Source organism: Falco peregrinus, chromosome 12 (assembly GCF_023634155.1).
Source record: "Falco peregrinus isolate bFalPer1 chromosome 12, bFalPer1.pri, whole genome shotgun sequence".
NCBI classification, from domain to species: Eukaryota; Metazoa; Chordata; class Aves; order Falconiformes; family Falconidae; genus Falco; species Falco peregrinus.
The window spans coordinates 29,689,521-29,711,532 of record NC_073732.1 but is presented as its reverse complement, the minus strand read 5'-3'; the positions used below and the strand labels follow the sequence as shown (position 1 = coordinate 29,711,532).

The 22,012-nt window shown below is 45.5% G+C and overlaps 1 long non-coding RNA gene across 18 annotated transcripts in view; it reads left to right on the top strand.

The window, feature by feature from the left end:
* Positions 1-22,012, top strand: part of LOC114011154 (uncharacterized) — a 101,645-nt gene that overhangs the window by 29,138 nt on the left and 50,495 nt on the right. For 15 of the 18 annotated variants that reach the window (XR_008749375.1, XR_008749373.1, XR_008749371.1 and 12 more), the window contains one exon: positions 10,460-10,543. The exons of the other annotated variants lie outside the window; for them this stretch is intronic. This is a non-coding gene — a long non-coding RNA (uncharacterized LOC114011154). The remainder of the gene's footprint in view (positions 1-10,459; positions 10,544-22,012) is intronic. 18 annotated transcript variants of the gene reach the window in all.

The following is a 22,012-nucleotide window of genomic DNA, read 5'->3' as shown; positions in this document are numbered from 1 at the left end:
TACACTATGGACATGAAAGAAGTAAGCCTTTGTGCTATTAATAATCACCAGGTATGCAGGAGCCTTCAGTAAGGCCATCAACAGTGGTGACACGTCAGATACGTTGGTGAACTGTCTGCTGGTACATGTTACTAGATGGCTATCCTGTTTGCCACTGCAGCCTTTAAGCCCAACAGTGTTATACTTACAAGATTGGTGAAGTAATTCTATGCTTTTGCTGTGATGTGGTTGCAGCAAAGACTTGTTTTCACTGTTAGTGCTGTCTAGAGCTGGGCTTAAATCACAGGTGGCAGTGGTCTGAGCTTGACAGAGGAGGCAGAGCTTTCTGTTCTCTTAGGTGGTCTATCTGGCAACATACACTCAGGGTTCACCTTGACTCTCGTTTCCTTAACCGTATACATACTGTGATATAACCTTCTTATGCCAGGTAGGATCATAATGTCTGTGCTCAGCTGATGGGAGAGAAGGAGAAGAGGGCAAGCTAGTGAGCAACATCTGTGCTTGTCCTGCAGTCCCTACCCATGGTCCATGTCTGGTCACTATTGGCTGCATACTGCTGAATTGCAAAAGGAGTATTATGGTGGGCAGCCTTCCCACAGGCTTATTTGCAGAAACACATGGCAAAGGGGAGGGTTTGTCACTTCTGTTAAGTGACCTGCACAGTTCTGTGGAACCAGACAGGAAGATACTGGCCAAAGTGCTGAAGAGTGAGGAGCCATTGGGTACGACTCGGATGACCACAGCTTACATTGGGTTATGATAAGCCACGCATATTAAAACAGTATATAACAAAGCCATGCTTCTGTAAGTACTAGTTTTGACTAAATGAACTGAAAAGAATTTTTGAAAAGCCCAAGCAGTTTAAGGAATTCATAGACTGGATGAAATTGTGTCTTCATTGGCCACAGAGTATAAATTGGGAAAGTGTGAGTTTCCAGCTTTTGGAAGGTTGTGACTTTCACTGTTTTTTTTAAGTCGGCTTTTCTAGGTCTGAAATAATTAAATCTACTAATGCAGCTGGAATAGTGTTTTTAAAAAGGTGCATTGTTCTTCTGAGGCTTTATAAGGCCATTTCAGAGCCTTTCATGTGCTACAAATATGAAAAAACCCTGGAGCATGGAAGTTTGGAGTTGTGGGGAAGGGGGGTAAATGTCTTAAATTACTGAAATACGATAGGAAGTGAGGTCCACTTGGAAGCAAGAGCCTTAGTAATACCTAGGCCATCCTGATGGCTGTTCACCCATTTTTCTCTTTAAATCTGCTGCTGATGTTATTCCGTGGTCTGTTCTAGCACTTCAGATACCCCTATGCGTAGTATCTCAGCCTACATTGTCTTTCCCCCAAACCAGGCTGTTGCTTCTCAATCTGTACTGAGAAGAAGCATGGATCATTGTCTCCAAAAGGACCTGTTATGCCCAGCCTCAGCTTTCTCTTTCTAGGCTAAACAAATTGTGTTCTTCCTGTTTCTCACAGAACTGAAGGACAGCTGAGGTTGGAAAGGACCTCTGGAGATCATCTAATCCAACTATTCTCTTCTAAGCTGGGGCAGCTGGAGCAGGTCATGCAGAGCGCTGTGAGGCATGCAGAGTTACCTTCTGAGCGTGGAGACTGCGCAGCCTCCCTGGTAACCTATCCCAGTGTTAGACCAGCCTCATAGGAAAAAAAAATAAATATCTTGTGCTTGAACGCATCTTCCTGTATTTCAGTTTGTGCCTGTCACCTGTTACTCTGTCACTGGACACCACTTAGTCAGACTTTGTCCTGTTTACTCCCCCCATCAGTACTTATACAGTGATAAAATCCCCTCAAGCCTTCTTTTCTCAAGCCTGCAAATTCCCATCTCTCTCAGTCTTTCCCTGTATGGTATCCCTTCCTTATCCTTGTGGCCCTTTATTGGACTCTCTGATACATCCAGGTGTCTCTGGCATTAAGTCATGTTTAATATTGCCAAATCTTGACATCACACCAGTCCCAACCGCTGTTCTGTTCCTCAGCAAAAGTGATGTATGCAAATACAGTTCCTTCTCAGTGTTCTGCAGGGTGTTTTTCTTTTAATGAAATGCTCTGTAAGTCACTTCAATCTCTGTATTAACTCTTATGTAAGTCCTTTCCTGGCTGGTGACTGTGAAATGAGGTGTCATGAACCGCAGCTGAAGAATGAAAAATAGGATTTCTTTTCTCCCTGGTACCAACAGTTTGGTCATTTCAGTCTCCCTTCATGAATATGGACTTCAAAAAGTAGAATTACAAATTTCAGAGGTAGACAATTAAAACATTTAGGAAATCCTAGGGAAAAAAAATAAAATCTGCTTCTGGCTCTGGTGGAGAGGTTGGAATCCATTTGATCCATTGGTAGATAGAGAACTGCTGTCTCACAAACAGCTGAGATTACTGTGGGCTTGAAGGAACCACATTGTGTGCTTGTCAAGGAGGCTTCTCCAAATGGGAGAAGTAGCAGAACTAAAACAGGGTTTGTGTGCGGTGGCGGGCTTGGGTAGGGTAAATTGGAATGGTTTGAGTTCTTGTATCAGTCTCTGCCTTGCTTATTGGTCTTGACCAGGTTTCAGCAAGCATAGCTCTATTCTGGGAAGCTGTTTTGTTATGAGGGCCCAGTGGAGTCCCAGATGATGCCCCTTTTGATGACTGCCGTGTGTGTGTTAGTACAGTGGTGGGGCAGGCACCTGGAGAAGAGCACAGAGAGATGTGAGCTAGCTCAGCTGTGCAGAGGCTGTGCTGCATTGTGAGGCATGGTTTTGGAGGGCAACAGAAAGGTTTAGCAGGGTTGAGGAGATGGGGTTTACTTACGGTAGGCTTTTCAGTTTGTTTTGTGGGTTTTCTTGTGATTTGTTGGGGTGTGCCTCTGTCCCCCCAGTCTCTTTGTGCTAGCTCTGCAAGCACAGCCAGGATCCTCAGAGTATTTCCACGTGGAGAAATTCATGTGCAGGATGCCAGAACAGGAACACGTAGTTATCCTAAGTCAAGTCTTCATGTGGACAGTGTCTGACAGTGGGGTAAGCTGCCTTGCACCTAGTGTGCGCTGGGGATGTCTGTGAGGAATTTCTCTGCTGTAGGTTCATGCTGTAGCTGAATGTGTGCTGACGTCTTCAGGCCGGCTGACTTGGTGGATCCCTGACTTGTCCCTGACTTCTGCCAGGAGTGGGGATGCCATCAGGCATGCCAGTCCAGTGGCACAAGCAGGTGTTTTGACATTAGGCTTCGTGTAATCTGTGTGCAGCTCTGGGACTTTGTAAATGGTTGTTTTGGCAATGAAGAAATACTGCGGTCATGGAGCGCAGTAACTCATGATTGCCAAGGCACGCAAAGCCCTCTGGAGAAGCAGCACAGGACTTCAAGCTGGCTGTGGGTACAGGAATTGTCCTGAGTTTATCTGAATCGAGTTGATTGTGTAATTGATTTGGCAGAGAGGATCTACAATAAAAGGGTGTTTGGTGACTGAACAAAGGCTGAGGTGAAGATCTGTGGGTGTTACAGAGCATAGGGGGAGAGAGTCAATGGCTTGTGCTCCTGTGTTTCCATGGGATTAACCTGGTAAACGCAGAGGAAACACAAGTGATGATTAGCATTCAAACCAGCTGATCTAGTCACTTCAAAAGGGCCATTTCGCATCCGTGCCTTCAGGAGGGGCTTATTTTCCTGTCTGTAAAATGGGAATGACAGTCCCTGTCCAGAAGCCTCACTTTACCCTGTGTTAGCAGACACAGAGCTGCTGTTGCTGTCTGAAGTGATTTGTCACAATTCCTTTCTTGGGAATCATAGTATTTCTGTTCGGCAAAGGTACAGCTAATCTAGAAGTAAAGGAGTGAAAACACTAATTGTGAGATTGTATGGTGCACAGGAAGAGGAGACAGCTCAACCCAAGAAACCATGAGGTGGTGTGTTCAGGTGGAGCTGTGAATCCAGTCTGCAGGATGCAATCTAAGATGAGCTTGAGCTTTGAAGGTGTATGTGGTAATCAGGCAGTGGTCATGTTTTCTGCTGCCAGTATTTTGGCAAAGGACTTTGGCACAGACATGTATCTGGTGACAACAGGTTCGTGAAATGTAGTTAAAAACACTACACACACAGAATACAGCAGATGAAGACTTGTTTTTCCTCTGTGGAGACTCCCATTGCAGTGGAGGCTGAGGCTTGCGTTTCAGTCCTGCAGAGCCTGCTGCACTTTGGGGATGCTGATGCAGAGCCTTTTCCTGGGCTCAGTGCTGCCTCTCTGCCTTGCCTACCCCAGCTGAAGCAGAATTTTCTTGTAGACATTTGCTGCTTGTATTTGCTGCTTTGGAAGTCTCAGAAGAGTAAACATGAAGATTTCTGATGCTCATGGTGTATGTAGCCTTTATCTTTTAACTTTCCCCTTCTTCCACAGACTATCCAGTGGTCCTTTAACAGTTCTGTGCAATCTCTAGTTTTATAAAGGTTTTTCACTTGTGTTCCCTGCCATTTTCCACATTCTTTTGTGCTCCAACTCTGGTTTTTACTTACCAGTTTGCCTTCTGATCATCTTCTCTTTTTCTGCCTGCCTTCTCCACCTTTCTTTCCATGTCCTGGGCTCTGGCATGTAGGTGGATGGTGGCCAGTGGCTAGCAGAGCACATGGTGTGTCTAGCAGAGTGCATGTTTCTTACCTGAGTCAGCCCTGGGGGGCGGCCACAGCAAATAAACAGTTTACAGATTTGGTCTGTGGTGTATTCTGATACTGAAGCATGGATGTTTTGGGGTAAGCTGTGCATGTTGGAGCCTTCTGTTATGGAGGAATGAAATCCTGTGGTGCAGCAGCAGAACTAATAGCTCCTTGAGGTCATGCAGAGCTGGGTTTTGTCGTTGGTCAGCAGCTGAAGCTATCCAATGCAACTAGATAGAAACTGGGAGTGAGCAGGACTGTAGGCACCTGTTGCCGGTGTTTGATTGGGATGGAACAGGTTTGGCCATTGGAGCAGTTGCCTCTGCTCCTGCAGCCGTGCTAAGGAAACCTCTGCCACAGTCCCTGCTGAAAACTTGTGTGAACTAAGGACCTTTCAGGTTTCAACATAAATCTGGTGCTTCCTTCCGGAGGCTGTCACATGTCTATAGCACTGATTATTGCGGTCTGACACAGGGTGTGCCAGATAGAATGACGTGCTGTCTGGCCAGGTTGAGACAGTTTCAGTGAAACTCCTGTTGATGAGACGCTTCAGCTGACGACATACTGCCCCATGGGCTGGCTGACATGTCTGTTGGCAAGGGCTGCGTTAGCACCGGTGTGCTCCCTGGGCTGTGGTGTATAATCAGTTGTGAGTGGGAATTTCTCTCCACCACCTGTAGGTTGTATCCTCTGCTGTTACCAGGCAGAGTTCCTGTAAAAATAATCACGCTGGCATACATCACCACAGCCAGTGACATGGGCTATCTTTAACTATGGGAGTATTCTCTAACCATCTTCACGCCAAACAGTGCTTGGTGTCCTGCTTCCCTCGTACAGGGATGCTGTGAAGATGAATCTAGTCGGGTGTATCAGAGGCATCTACTGCCACAGCATCCAGACATCTCACAGGCATTTGATTATAGTAATGTCTGCCTCATCAAACACCTAGAGTGATAAAATACTTGTAAGGGGATGTTGTTCCTTTTTTAACAGATATTTTCTCTTTTATTACTTGGGTTAGAGCCTTTGTTGCAAACACAGTCCAAACTGCCTTTGAAATCAGAAATGTGACTGCACCCAGATGCAGTCTTTCTTTTTGAGACTTTCCTTTCTTTTCTTTCTTTTTGAGAGATAGTCTAATTCTTTTTCTCCCTTCCAAAGCAAGCAGCCTCCAGGGTGTTTTGCAGTATTACTGATATTTAACATGAAGAGGCTGAAAAACTGATGTATGTAATGATTAAATCACTTTCACAAGGTCGTGTGGCGAATCATTGGCAACAGCAAGAATAGCACCCCAAGTCTCTTGGCTCTCTAGCCCACCCTAAATGCTACAGCCTGCCTCTTCCTGGTGAGCATGGTCTGATTCATAATGCAGCAGTTCTGTTCGAAGGCAGGCTACCTCTCTGTGATCCTGCTGCTGCTGCAGAGAAAAGCAGTTGGGCTCAGGCTGCAACAGATTGATTGCATGTCTGTAGCAAAAAGTCTAAACCCCAGAAACAGTATTTAGTAGCTTATCTTATCCACAGATAAGCTCATACAATGTAGTGATTGATTAAAAATAGGTTTTAAAGTTCTTGTCAAACATCTCAAACTTTATAGTCTTTGTTTCTTGCTGTAGTACAAAAGTACCATTTCAATGATTCTGGTTCATATGGCTTTTTCTGGTCTTTCTGGAAAAGTACCAAATTATTGATGGTGGGTTTTGCTTTTAATTGTGCTCGTTAGTGCTAAACCTGCTCCTGCTATTTGCTTGCAGTATGTTTAGGCAAATGCAAATGTAAGTGGTTATTCAGTGCCTTTGGCACTCTGAATGGAATGTACCAAGCTCCTGGGGCTTGTTACAAAGCCTCAGCCTGCAGCACTAACAAAGCCTGCACACTCAATAGCTAAAACATGAGAACTTACCTGGGCTTGACAGAGTGAGTTCAGAGGATCTGGGAGGATTATGGATCATGGACTTGCACCTAGTTTTTGTTCCATGGATTGGGTAAATGAAGTAAGGGGACTCCTGCCTGTGTACTGGCAGCTGAGGGTGTTCTCGGAGGCTAGCCACTTGGTGCATGCATGCACTGCCTGTAATGCTGGGGCCGGGTTGGGTTATCATTGTGGTCTGTGGATCTTTTTGCTGTGTGTAGTCTACCAATGAAATTCTTGTCGGCTGTATCAACACTCAGCTCGGTGTGTTCCCAAATCATAACGGAGGCTTTCTTTCTACAAACACCACAGTTGCTGGAAGTGAAACAGTGCGATGATGCTGCCTGCTGTGTGTCCCTTGGCAGCAGCTCAGGATTTTTACAGTTGTTTGCCTTGTTACTCAACCTATTTTAAGCTCTGATGGAATACGGATGGCATTTGATCGCATTACTGGGCACAACTGTTTGGCTTTTATAACCCATGTGTTAAACCGGAGGCTTTTTCCATATATGTGTGTATCTTCAAGTAACTTCAGACTTGTGGCTTTAGACTTGCATGCTTTTTTGCTGGGCTTTGCTGTTTGTTGCCTTTTACTGAGAGAGCTCCAGACTTTCACTCAGGTGGGGGTTGTTTACCTAGGTGAGAACCACTCAAAGAAAGGAGCGTAGTGATGAACAGAGCGCTTCCTCGCCTCCGTCCTTGGTCTAGTTATCATGATGGGAGTTAAAGATGTCTTTGTGTCTCTTCTTATTGGATCTTCTTCATTGTCTCTACATGCGTGCTAGTGTCTTCTGACATCTGTTCTAATCTTGGGTTTATTGAGCAGGTGCCGCACTGTGTAGAAACCTGTAATATCTAGCACTACAGGATAAATCTCTCCCATTGTGGAAACAATTAGCTGCTAACGCTGTTTCTATGTTCACCTAGCTTTAGTGTGCTGAATGAGTGGCCTCAGTCTACCACATAGACTACTCTTAAAACTGGCACTCTGTGTTTTACAGACAGGACTGAGACTTCTGAGAGCAGCTTGTCTTGCAAGCTTGGTCCGTCAGCTTTTTAGTGGGTTAGATGCAGTTATGGTTAGCTGTGGAGTTGTGTTGTGTCATTTGTTTTAATACTGTGCAGAGCAAGGCAGAAGGCTTGTTTCTTCTTGCAAGTGAATGTAGCCAGGAGATGGATGTTTGCCATCTGGGAGGAAAATCAGGACTGGCAGTAACATGAAATCAGGAGAAAAGGGAAGCACTTAGCTGAGAGAGGGTGAGAGTACGGAGCTGAGGAGAGACAGGTAGCAAGATGTCTGTTGTGGTTGTCTCTCATCTACTTACATAACAATCTAAGAAACTTGGGAAACTAAATCACCAAAGCTAGTGCTTTATGCTGTCTTTGGGTGGTAAGGAAAATGGTGGGACTGCTTACCTGCTTTATTCTGTACAAGTGGTTTTCAAGGCCCACACAGATAACTAATATCCATAAAACATGCATTTACTGTGAATTGAAAATAGATTTCTGCCCCTATATTCTCTGATTTTGCATTTTGGTGGCCAAGTTTTTATCAAATCTCTGCCTCTTACATTTCTGAGCTGCACATGCATATACTAGCTGTGGGGTAGTTGTGCACCCCATTCATACACACAAATATCTGATACTTGTGATGCCCTAAGACCAGAGTTGGAGACCTCACTCTAACCTTTAAAATCAAGAACTCAGTTAAGGGACCGCTGGGCTATTGTGCAAGCTGGTGCTTGGTGTGTGAAAGAAAATCACGTTCTGCATGAAGCAGAATTGCAGCTATTGGAACCTCCATACCGTATATAATGTAGGCTAGGAATAAATCTGGAGTAGCTGGTATGTTACGGTAAACTGTAGTTTGTGCTGTTGGGGCCTAAGGCACAGCTTGTTACTGCAAATGCTGTTTCCCCCTGGAAAACGCTCACTTAAAGAGGAAAACTATAGCAATTTGGCCAAACATGGGTACATAATACCCTAGAAGCCATGTATGCAATCACTAAAGACAGTGCTGGTTGAGCCAGCTTTTAGTGAGAAAAAAAATTTAAAAAATCTAGCTAATTCATTGCCTAAATTTAGAGTACAGACAAATGAACCAAAAGCTAATGCAAAAAAGCACGTTCAAGCTGTTTGTGGGAAGGGAGGTGGCCTTCACTGATGCCTCCTTCTTAGTATTTCCAGTAGCATCCAGGACTGAGTGTGCATCACACACCCAGGAAAAAACAGAATGTTTCAGTCCTTAACAAAGACTCTTTAAGCTGGAGCATGAACTGCTCAGGCATGGGGGAGACAAGCAGGCTGCTGCCAGTGCTTGCACTGCTGGGCTCCTGCTAGCTCTCACCTGCGGTAAGAGGTAGCATGGCTTGAGGGGGAGACCTGCATGTGCAGGTTGTGATGCTGGCAACAAGCACCCTGCCTTGGAGCTGTCTGTCCCCTCCTGGCTTTCCCCAGAAGGCCTAGGAGGATGAGGAGCTGACGCCAGGGCCTGCTGGGCTGCTGCAGACCTCCCAAAGCTGGCTGCAGGCTTTGGGGAGCTCAGCCAGCTCAGTTCACTGTGGTTTTGCATAGTGAAGAGTCCTGGACTGCTTTATACGTTTCTTGGCACCTATGTGGGTGTTGGGAGGTTGTTTCCTTGCCTTGGCCATGGGGTACGTTGGCATGCATTGGCCTGGTAGTGCTGCAGCCACATGCTGTCCCCTGGAGAGAGGGTGCCCACATGGGCTGGTCCGAGCATGTCCCAGCCACCTGTGCTCAAGCACCTGGCCTTGGGGCTGGTGGCCTGTACTTCTGGAGCCTCCTCCGGCTGCTTGGGCTGCATGCAGACATCTCCAATGCAGCAGGTCTGCAGCAAGCCAAAGAGGCTGTTTTGCCTCTGTGCCACGCTGGCTTCTGCAGTGGAGCCGCTGTGTGCTGCACCTGGGTGAGGTGGCCTGAGCGCAGCAGGGCCCCACATGGCCAGTGGCCTTCCCTGGACGCTGCATGCGATGCTGCTGACCTTGGCATGGGCGTGAGTGCTGCCCTGACAGCGCAGGGTGCGTTGCAGGCAAGAGCTTCCTCCTGTTCATCCAAGCTGCCCTGCTTTCTCTCAGGCCTGTCTTGGGCCAGGATATCAGATGCCTTGGGGTGCTGAGACGGGTGTGATGGCCCTGCTGCTGCTTGTTCAAATGAGCCAGCCCCTCATTCACATTTGCCTCTTGTAGCCAAGCCTGTGGAAGGGACCCTGGGGATGGTCTCATGCTGCTGGGGGATTGGGCTCCATCAGGCATGATGGTGGGGAGCCACCTCACCAAGGGTCCCTGTCTCAATGGCCACACAGAACCAGTGCCAGTGCAAAGGGCTGCAGGTTCGCCTGGCTACAGCCCTGCTGTCCTGCTCCCCGGTCCCAGGCATGGAGCAGGCAGAAGGCTCTGTGCAGCATGCTTGTGCCAGCTGGGCAGTGCTGTGTTGGAGCAGGTGCTTGGGCTGCTGTCAGGCTGCTGCACGGACCGAGCCTCTGGGGTCACTGTGGCTGCATTTGGGATTCTGCTGTAGCTCAGGGTCAGAAGATTGATTCATTTATTTTGATTGTTCCCGGGAGAATTTAGAAGGGTGGGGAGAGTGGCACTGCTGTGGTGCATGCTCCACAGCTCATTGCAGGCAGGGGGATTTTGTGCAGTGCTGGGGAAGTCTACTTCGCCGCCCTCTCGGGGGTCTCTGGTCAACAGTGCTTCAGGGCAGGCTAAAGTGTAATGTGGGCAGCCTACCTCAGACCAAAAAGTGGAGGGACTTTGCAGCTCAGAACCATTTAAGGTAAGGCTAACATCTTATCCTGTCCTGGTTTTACTAAGTCAGATTTATTTCCCACCCCACAATGGATCTTATTCTTACACATACGTCATTGCTATGTCCTTTCTGTCATTTTCAGGATTATGAACCTTTCTGCACCGAGATTTGAAGCAGCCAGATTCCAGTTTAGATCAAAGTCCCTAGGATTCACCTGTGATTTCCAGTAAGGCTTCTTTAAGGAATTACTGATTAGCATTATGAAGTCATACACTTTTATTTTGGGTGTCTAAAATGTCATAGGAATCTTCCGACAAGGATATCTTTCAAACTTGTTATGCTTTAGTGCCCATTGCTTGTGATTTCCAAAATGACCTGTGTCCTGTAAAAACAATTTTTCACAAAGCTTTGAATGTTTTCCAGTACTTCCTGGGGGTGCACCTGATCCAAACTCTGTTTCAGTGTGAATGCATGAGAAGCTGAAATAGAAACTGATTGCTTTCTGCATCTTGCCTCCATTTTTCCTCTTGTGTGAAAGGCCATAAAGCTGAAAAGTAATTGAAAAATGGTAGCTTAAGACAGTGCTGTGTATGTACTTGAGAGCCTCTTTACTCTGTTGTCAGTGGATTTGGATAGAAAATGAAAGATTTTTGTTTCACTGAGGCAGGCTGGCTGACGGCTCCTCTTAGCACTGTTGCTGGCAGCCTCTGCTGGCCCATGATCTTCTGGCCCCTAGACAGGCTGCCTGTCCTGCACTCACTGCAGCAGCTGACTGCTGGGTGATCCGCTTGCTCTACTTAGAAGGCTGGTACATCCATAGCCTGTGACATGATAAATGATGAGCAGCTGAACGCTTTGGAACATACAAAGTACAACACAGAGAGGCTGGGTTTTGTTGCATTTTGAGCTCTTCCCATAGAAAGCATAAAGGAGTACTGTGGTTTTCCTTATTTGTGTGGTCCTGATGCAGAGTGTAGTGAGCTGCAAAGAATGAGTGAAGCAAACAATGTTTGTGCTGGTAACAGAAGTTGAAATGTTTCCTGTCATGGAAAAGAGGAACATGCCAATTCCACATCACCTTTCTTTTCTGAGACCTGTGAGTACTGTCAGTGTTGCTGCTATTTTAATTTATGAGCTACTGCTCTGAGTGGTATTAACACCATTGCTATGCATGGTCAAGTGTCACCTTCCCAGGAGTGGCATGAAGAGAGTAAGAGGGCATGAACCCTCCTGATGCTCTTCACATGCTCTGTGACACACCACTCAAGCCAAAGCAGGGGCGGGAGAGCACAGAGACCAAAGGTGGCAGAAGAAAAGAAGGGGCATAGAGGGACCAAAGGGAGGGGGAATGTGTGTGTAGTAGGTAGGGAAGGCCAGGGCACCATCCTTGCTGCCAAAATTCTTTCTGTGCCCATGGTAGGCCTTCAGAAGTATTCCTTATCGTTCCTGGCTGGTGAGAAGCCTGGCTGCAGTAGCCTGTATATTGAGCAAGGAGAAGGAGCCATCCCTTCTTCCTCACAGGTGGAGGAAGCTGGCCAGCCCTGAAGAAGTCCATCACAGGTGTGTCCCCTGTAGTCAGTGCTGCAGGATCAAACCTTGTGCTCTGGCAAGCTTGAAGGGACATTAGCAAAAGGTTACCAACAGAATAACCTGATGATGCAGCTCTGAGCTTTTTGAAGCTCTTATTCCCAACCAGACATGATATCAAAGCCTTATTCTACTGATAGATGATGCAGTACCCATAGGTGAAGCCTCTGTAAGGATGGAATTGTCGGCTAAATTCTGCTTGTGGAGACCTTCTGCATGTGGAAGACAGCAACTGTATTTGCTGGAAGCAGCTAGAAGATACGTAACTGTCAGACAGTCTCTTGGCTTCTGAGCAGCTCTAACCAATCGGCACTGAAACAGTAAATAGAAGAATTTGCAGGTTCTTTTTGAGGTTATTTTTTGTTGTTACAATCTTGGGCAGAGGACTGGATTTTTTTGAGCATATACCTACAGTAAAAAGCCTGGGATGCATTTGCCATTATTACGGGCAATGGGTGTCAGACTTGACTGAAAAACAGCTTGTGCGTGTACACCAGGTGTTTTATGCTCAAACTCAGAGAACAAGATGCTGATCACTCCAAAGTCTGTTGTTTTCACAGGTGTTCTGGACAGAAATCGCTAGTGAGTCTGAGACACTTGGGTCTTTTTTTTTTTTTTCTGTCAAAGAGGGAAGATGACCTAATTATCCCTTCTGCGGTCATCACCCAAACCAGTGGTGCATTGTCTTGAGCCAGCAAAAACCCTTTGCGGTGGATGTCAGTGGGTACAGAACCAGACAGCCAAGAAACTTCTTTGGACTTTCATTTCATTTTGCTTCCTTGGGAGCAAAGGCTTCTTCTCCCTGCTAGCTCCACCAGGAGCTGCTCTTCCCTCAATGGATGGATCCCTAACGTCAGCTGAGTTGCTCTGTTTCTGCTCAGTTTGCCCTTTATTATCCAGCTTGCTCAGTAGTGATGCAGCCAAAAGCTTTCTACAGCTTTGGTACCTTTGAAAGTCTCTGAAAGTACAAGGGCCAGATACTTCAGGAAGAGAAGCAGTGATTCAGTGCTGAATCTGGCAGAGCCTGCCTGTACTTTATATTAGAGCTTATTCCTCTCTCTCTGTGTGTACTCATGCATATCTCCTCTTTAGCACTTTATCTCCCTCTTCTCTTTAGTGCTTTATCTCATTTCTGCTCTCTAGTGCCCATTATCTCTTTTCAGCTATCTGCATTACAGAGTGTAGGACACTACTGTGAATCAACCTTGTCTGTCATCTCCAAGAGTTACACCTGCATGGGTGATGCATGTTTCACGTGCGTGTGCTTCTCCTCCTAGGGCAGTATAATATACATGTTCCTGCTGCTGGCTACCATAGCATATCACCTACTTTGGTCTTCCTGTCTCTGCTTGGGTTGTTTTTTGTAGACAACTGAAGATACGTAGTTTGGCTGCTGTCTGTCTGTAGTTACACTGTCCTGATTTGCTTTCCTCTATCATTCATTAACAGGTGCATACCTTACACAAGCACTATTGATTCGCTCCATAACCACCTGTCTAAATTGTTTTCCATCCTTGGTTTTGAGTAACACCTGCATGCTTTGTTCATCTTCCACGTAGTTCCCAGTTCTCCTCTCATTTCTCAGCAGCGCAGCTCCACTGTGCACAAGGAAGTTATGCAAGGGTCACGCTGGAGTGAGCAAGGAAGACTATCCCTGGGTGGTTTTATGCTCTTTATAGATACCTGAAGTATCCAGAGAAAGTGGCTGGTGTCCAGCTTATGCAAATGAAAATGTGGGACAAATGAACCAATTGTCCTTTTTTTGGTGAATTAAGTAAAGTAGGCATACTCAACCAGGCAGTGTGCTGGTGAAGGACCTTTCTGTGCTCCTGTGGCTACAGGGAACTTGTCTGCTAAAATGGGAGCCTGGTGGGCAGAGCCCAATCTAACTTCTGTCCCCAGTGCTGCATTTTTTTTTGTGGACTGCTGCCTTTGGCCTGTGGTTACAAAAGATGAATAGCTGGCAGGAAGGTAGCAAGTATGTGCTACTTAAACATACACTGCCTAATGGCTGTCTTCCCAGTGCCCAGATGTATGGCTTGCTCTAGGATGCTGGGACCTCCCTCTCTGCTGCGGTAGACACTTCTATTATTAGCTCAGTGGCAGCTTTCCATATGCCAGCACTCGTGACTGCAGGACTGTTTAATTTTCACTTCTGAAGTATTTAATTTGTCAGCTGTTGGCTTCTAGTCATTAAAGACCAAATGTCAAAGCCCTTACCTAGATTTTTGCCCTGTTAAGGCTGAAGCATGGATCCTGTCTGAACAGACCATTATGTCTATGCAGAATCAGAGGCAGGATAAGGTCTTAAATCCAGAAAGTCCTTTACTACTAGGCTAATAGAAAATGCCCGTCTTCAGAGATGGATGTCCAGTTTCCCTTCTATTAACCTCTACTCGGAGAAATGAGAAATCTGTTCTGCCAAAAGTACTGCTTGCTTGCATTTCAATGCCTGTCTCTGAAGATGTGGTGTGTGGTTGCTAGTGCCTGTCTGCAGGTGCTGGTACTTTGCTGGTGGCTGAGGGTAGCTGCTGCTGTGAGATAATCACCCAGCAATTCACTGCTGGGGGCCTCTCTTTAATTATTGAATGCCAGAATAGATGTATATTGAATTACCTTGCTGGCAAATATAATCTCCAGTATCTCATGTATCTCTACAATATTCTCAGTTCTCCTACTTGCATAACATGAAATCTTCTTTAACAAACCTAAAAAAAAAAGTCAAAATATGTTTTTTAAGTATTGCTTGTAAAGCAGTACACATTGCCAGAGAATAACAAGTTATACACTGGCTTTAAGGATAGCCTAGCCTTCCCTGACAGTCAGTAGCATGTGATTTACTCTTGTTTAAAGTCAAGTCTGCACTTGGATGTGCAGCAGAATGAAGCAGGATGTGCATGGTGCATTGTCATACAACCAAGCACCAAAAAACCCCCAACAACCACCACCCTCTTCACCCCTACCCCCCCTGCACCCCCAAACCTACCAAAAAAGACATAGAGCAGCCTAACTTTGCTCTCACTTCTCTGAAGTATTTAATTTCTCAGCTGTTTTTGCATATTTGTCTGATGTGTCTTGAGGAAACTGCCACCTGTAGTTCTGGTCCTGTGGTGCACAACGCTAGGAAGGCTGCCTGTGTCTGTGCAGGCAGTCACTTGCAGTAGTAGCACATGAAGATGGTGGCAGGGACAGAAAATCAACATACGCATTTGTAATTTTTTCTAGCTTGCAGATGCAAGTAAATGCCAGTGTTCCTCTCATCCCTCCTCCTCTGTCCTCCTGTTATATACAGACTGCAGGCATTAGATCTTCATGCAGTGATTGAGATACTTGCCACAGATCCCTTGACCTTTAGTTCCTGCAAAATCCTTCCCTGCTCAGAGGCAATGCAATTTTGATATACGTTCTCTCTAAATGTGGCAAGTAAAATTTGTTATTCCTTATTTTGCAGGAGGAATAAAATATGCCTTCTCATTTCCCAGACTGTGCTGAATTCCATGTAATCCTGTTAACAATTTACAAAAGAAAGGAAGAATATTACACAATGCTTAACTGGAAGGAAAAGGAATACTGTGGTTAATCAAACATTTTTGTCATTTACAAGTTTCAGGGAATTTCGTGCTGCTGAATGATGTCAAGCAGGCAGCCGTTGAGCCTGAGATCCCTCCTTTGTAACCACCACAGATATGTCACATGCAGCAGCCCTAGCAGGTGCTGACAGAATAATTACAGTGCTCGAATTTGTGATACTGCAGGCATTAATGGACTCCTGAAGCTGCTGAAAAGAGAGCTCCATCTACTGTTGTACAAAGAGAAGGCAAAAATAATGGGAATGGCCTTCCCACACACACTGAAAAGCTACTGGGTACCATATACAACCTTTTTCTTTCCCCCACCCTTTTTTCTTCTTATTTCTTTTTCGCGTGGCTTTTAGAGCTCTCCACTTCAAATCCAGTTCCCTGCCTTGGTTACTGTGCAAGTGCATAGCTAGTCCCTATGTAGCCATTGCTAAACAGGCAAGGCAGACAAAGGATTTGAGAAAAGCAGCATGGAAACTGACTTTTACATGCACATACAGAACCAGAAACTGACCCCAGTTTCTAGTCTGTTTCCCTGACAGGAGGGAGTTCATTCTCCAAAACATGTTAAAACCAGAGATTTTGTGAAGAGCTACAGACAACGCTTGCTTTAGAGCTGCCAAAGCAGGGAAAGGTCTAGATAGTGCATGGTTCTGCAGCTTTTTGCTTGATTTGCCACTGCACTATTTCTGAACTATTTCTGAATTTACTGTATTTCATATAGTTAGAGAAGTATTTCTTGTGTAAACATACATAGGCATTTTTGTGAGAACTGAGCTGTGCACAATATGTAGATCCCTCTTCTGCCAAGCCTGAGGATGCAATGAGGGATGCTAGCCCTGAACTGAGATCTGGATGCGAATTCTGCGAGTAAATTCTGTCCTCACCACTTTCAGCTAAAATTCTGCCTCTGCCCTTCAGATTATGCTTTTAATAGTGGTAGTGCATGTTCAAAACTTGAGTATTTTCCATGGACCTTTATCTTTGTAAGGCTGAATTAAGACCCGTGGTTCAAGTGCCAGTTGTGCTGGTCTGAGGTGTGTTTTATAGCCATTAATGGCCAGTTTGAATAGCTCCTAAAGGATGATGTGTACAACTTAGTTCTAGAAAAAACAAAGGGTTTAGGACTTAGAATACTTGTAAAAAGTACTAATTTTTTCTGCTGGCAGTGAAAACACGTTGTTATTCTGAGCTTGCAGGTAACATCAGAGTGTCTGCATTCTTAGATTTCCACTGATAGTTGCTCTGCACTGATCTCAGGAAGAGTTTGTGCTTATGTTACTTGACTGTGAGAGCTCATCTCATGTTATGTGAACAGATGTTTCAGATTTGAGTTCAGCCTAGCAGAAAAAACAGTCTAGTCCCCAGCATTCTCCAGCTTTCATAGTATTACCACAACCTCACATTTCCTAGATGTGCTCTCAGATACCCACATCTTCTGCAGATATTTGCAGTCCCTTTTCTGTTGGGGGTGCGGCGCGGGGATTAGTGGTGAATTTATTAATTTATTTTTAAGTGGGTTTTTCTTTATCATGAAACTGAAATGCAAGCTTCTTGAAAGGGAGAGATTCACTTTTTATCCAGCCTAGTACTTCTCACATGGCACTGTGCTGAGTGAAATGTGTGGGTAGAGGGTCTTGAGTATCCTGAGAGTCACAGAGGCCAGTACCTGAATGTTTTATTAATGCTGGCTTTTGCTATACATATGGAGGTTTTTGCATCTGGATGTGTGTGTCTGACTGCTTTGGACTGAGACTTTCCATGGATACAGGGTGCATCAAGGATGACACAGTCACAGCACAGTCGGGTTTTGGGGCGAAGAAGCACAGATACTGCCTGCACCAGGCTTCTGTTTCTGGGCTGGAAATCCAGCTGTGGCCTCTCTTCTCTCTGTGCTACAGCCAGGTGAGAGCAGAGGTCCCGTAGCTTTGCTTGGCCTACCCCTAATAACCAGCCTGCCTGCTGGCTTGTTCACAGCCAGAGCGCAGTGGGTGCCTTTGACAGAGAGACAGACCCTGCTGGTCCTCAGAGCCTGAGCAGGAAAATATAACTTCACAAGTTTTCTCCTAACTCTGATTTTACTAGCATTGGATTTGCCTTTGTGAAATGACACGTAGCTGTCTGAACACACAACATACATCAATTATACTAATTAACTCTGTACTTGCTTAGCAGTAATCTGTAATTTCAGAGCTTCACACCTGTTTGCTCAAATGCCTTTTATTTGTCAGCATTTTAATGTATGGAGCTGCAACTATCTCTGCAAAACTGTAACAAACCAACCCCCCCAATAACCCACTCTCACAAGACATCATCTGCTTTCCACATCCTGGTGCGTGTTACACACAGCTAAGCAGCCCTTAACGTAGCAACTTGTGTGTATGCAGCAAGAGGAACAACAAAAGAAATGTAAAATACTTTTCATGATACAGCTGTCAACAAAACTGTGTGAGGCTTTGCTGGTAGAGGTTATGAAGAAGCCCATGGAAATCTGAAACGGCTTCAAAAGAAAGCACTGAAGATATGTGCCAGAAACCAAGGAATAGATTGCAGATGGCAAATATATGTCAGGGAACAATTTGGTTTGACAAATGGCTGTGATCTACCATGGAGCTGTGCAGAAGATGAACTATCAGGCTGCAGAGCAACAGCATACAAAAACAATTAAGTAAGATTAAGCATGCTTGATACTGATTTTTATGGGAGAGTTCACCCATATATTCAATGGCCAGATCCCACAGACTGCTGGGAGATGGGGGACCGTCCACTGCTGCAAACAGTGCTGCTTAATTTTTATACCGTGCCTGTCATCTGTAAACCCTCAAGGCCTGCTTTAAGAAAGAAGATAGGTGGTGTTGACCCATGAACTGGGGCAGAGCAGTGAAATGGCCTGTTAGAGGCTGGAGAGCGACGAGTGGTGGTACTGGCAAGATACATCAAAGCCTCCTGGCCCTCAGCATTGTCCCCGCATGTCTGGAGGAGATAAGTCTGTGGTAAGCAGTGAATGAAGAGAGAAAATGCTAGGGGAGTGCTCATGGCAGCTCTAGCCCCAGCACCCTGTTTCCAGGGACTGCAAGAAGCAGGGTGGCCAACCACGTAGCTTGGGCAGAAATAAACTCCTGTTGTTTCAGGTTTTGCCAGTGACCCCTGCAGCTGAGCTGCTGACTAAACGTGGCCATGAACGGTGCCTCACAAGTTGTGAAAACTGGGTCTGGAGGAACAACTGTGTGTGTTCCCCAAGGCTGCTACAAGCAGCGCAGCAGAGCCGTCCCCATCCTTGGAACAACCTTGCCTTGGATGGGAGCTCTCTTAGCAGCAAAGGAGCACAGAAGGTGTTTTTCAATCGTGGGCCTTCATTTACATTGCAGCAGGGTTGGGCCACAGACACTACACCATTACTGGAAGATTGCCTCTGCTGCACTAGTGTTTGTAGCTTTGCTTCTGAGTTTCTCAGGGCTTTTGGTGCTGCACAACATGAAGAGCAGCTTGTCCTTTCCTTGGTGACCTGTTTCTCTCACAAAGCATCTGCTGGATTCTCCTGAATTAATAATTTACTCAACTCTCTAACACTGCAGACTAAACTTTGCCCATGGTAATGTGGCCCATTAATGACAGTAGGTTTGGGTAAGGCTGGAACTTTCCCAGGTTCTGAGACAAGACTCTGGATTCAGCCACATTGTGCTTGGGGAGGCATGAGAGCTGTGGGAGCTGGAGAACTGTAGGGCTGCAGCAAGTAGGTCTGAAGTTGCATCTAAAATAGTTGAACTGTGATGTTTTCTCTTGACAGAAGTGGTAGGAGAGGCCGCAGACAGTTCCTTTCTGTGATTCAGAAACTTGCAGATCTTCTTTGATTCACACCTTAGAATTAGCTTGTGCCTCACTGTTGCCAAACCTTTTCAAAGTAAAGATCTTTGTACAAAGGAATTCAGCAACAAAACCAGAATTTACTCGTGGATCATATTACTGTTATTGCTGGCTGGAAGCAGCACCAGAAATACTTGCAGGGATTTCCATTTTGCTGTTGGAAAGATGCTGTGCATATTGTTGATAGAAAAGTGGCTGTTTGGGAGGATAATTCATATACAATAAGAGACTGGAAGGACAATGAGCCCCATGGGGCTGTTACAGCCAGGAACACAAGTGTTTAGCTTTGTATTATAATGTTCAATCACTTTTGAAATGGGACTCTTCAGCTGTGATTGTTGAGAATGTTGTGACGTGAGCTGCAATTGCTGCTGCTCAGGAGGAGGTGTTTCTAGCCCAAAGTCTTAAGCTTTCATTCAAAGCACAGTTCTTTACTCTGATTATGCCTTGGTGTTCTAGAAAGTTGTCAGACATCTTCTTGCATATGGGGACTCTGCAGATGATACTTATTGAAGGGAAATACTTTGATGTTTAAAGCAGTGTTTGTGACTGATGAATGTGATGTTACCTTAAAATAGGAACTTACCCATCAGCTGGAAGCATCACTTAAAAAAATGTCTGGCATTTAAAATACATGCTGATTGGTGGTCTGTATAAGTCTAATAGTATTAATTGATACCTCTGAACATCAAGTGAAGTCTTACTAAGCAGCGACATGGTTTTGTGGCTAGTTTGGCTAGGTTTCTTCATTCTGCTGGATGGACAGCGCACAAGGAAGTCTTACCTCCAAGGAGTGAATTTTTTGCCTCTTTGAAAACGCATGTGGAAGGGGACAGCAACATATGGGCTTGGCATATACCCCAGGGGATGACTGTGGGAGCCTGGGAACATTTTGTGCCTGCAGCAAGTGTAGGAAGAAGGGAGGAGGAGAGACGACCGACCAGCTGCAGTGAGCTGAGTGGTGATTGTACTGAATTACATGGCTGCTCATAGGAATGGGAACAGTATCGGAGGGGCCCAGCCAAGCCCAGGTCTTTATCACAGTTGAGGTGAAGAGCAGGTCTTGTACTTTGCCCCTTCCTTCCACGTGGGTCACAATAGAATTGGGAGATTCTGGAACTGGTGAAGAGCCACAGGCAACATTTGGACCAGAGGGTGTGAATAAAATTGCTGGCCAGATGAAAAGCAAGCTAGACACTGAGGATGTTCAACACTATCAGCAATCAGGCTTCAGGTGTGAGTGGAGGCAGGAGCACACTGTGGCTTTTCAGAAAGCAGCACTGTGAGGAGGTGTATTTATGGATCAGAAACTCTGAACGTACAGAACAGTGAACTAAAAATAGAACTGTAGCAATCTCGCACAAATGGCAGGTGAGCACGCTGCAGGCAGAAGGGCATACACAGAGTACTTGCACTGAAAGCCTGCAAGAGCCTGCGTGTTGCCATATACTTCACAGCAGGTATTCAGCACATTTTCTCTGAAACAGGAGCAGAGGAAGTGCTTGCTTTAGTGCTCTGACTTTGCAGCTTTAATAGTAATATGGTAGGTCTCTCATTCTGGATCTTAAAGAAACCCCCCTCAACTTGTAAATAACATGTACGATTAAATAAGGTGCATTTTTATCTGCCTGAAATGCATGATGCACCCTAGTGAAGTCAATGGAAAGGCTCATGTTCCTTTCAGTAGAGGCTGGGCCTGTTGCGCACTTTGACACCCTGATCTGGTGTTTTAATGAGTAAGGAAGTGAAAGCATCTGCTACTAATATTAGCATCTCCCTGTTTTGCTAGGGGCAGCAGCAGAAGCCTGACATTGCTTCCAGACTTACCTGCATGTAGGACCAGGTCACCCCGCGCAATTGCATCTCATGATCCCTGTCCCTGCTACTGTCTTTCTCTGCAGCTGTGAACACTACATGAGAAAGTGGTAGCAACAAAACAGGCAACTTGCCTAGGTCTAGGCACGACACACTTCTTGGGAAGGAAGTAGTATTGACAATAATATTAATGGCAATCTATTATTGTCTTTCAATCTATATATTAATCCTTTATCACATGTGGAATTAATTACATGAAATTATCCAAGAACTACAGACAGCTGAATTTCTTCGGTTTTTGCTCAACTCCAGTGGATCAGAACTGCATCCCAGAAATATTAATGGCAAAAAAAGGAAGTCAGTTCTAGAGCTAACATGTGAACCAAGTTGCTCCTTGAGGAAGAATGTGTAGCGCTGAGCTAGCTGTCCTGCAGAGCAGAGGACTTTGAGTGGGAGTCCCATCTCAGCCTTGGCAGCAGAACAGCTGATGAGGCTTTTCCAGTACACACCTTGTGTGTGCTCATGGGTGTGCATCCTGCAACCTAGTCCTTCTCTCGAATGCTCAAACTCTCATTTTTGAATGGCCCAAGTAAATGAATGAATAGTTCTTTCCATCTCAAATAATTAGGCAAACTCAGCATTAATACCATCCCTGTTAATTCCAGTGCAGTGCAGATTCAGCATGTAACTGACAGCCTGACTTCTCTGCTCCTGTTTCTGTCTTATTTCTCATAATCTTCTGTCATTATCCTGCATGTGGTTTTATTTGTCCATTTCTAATGTACTGTGTCGTGTATGTATTCATGCACTGGTTGTGGTTGATGATGGTTCCCATGCTCTGGCATTGAATA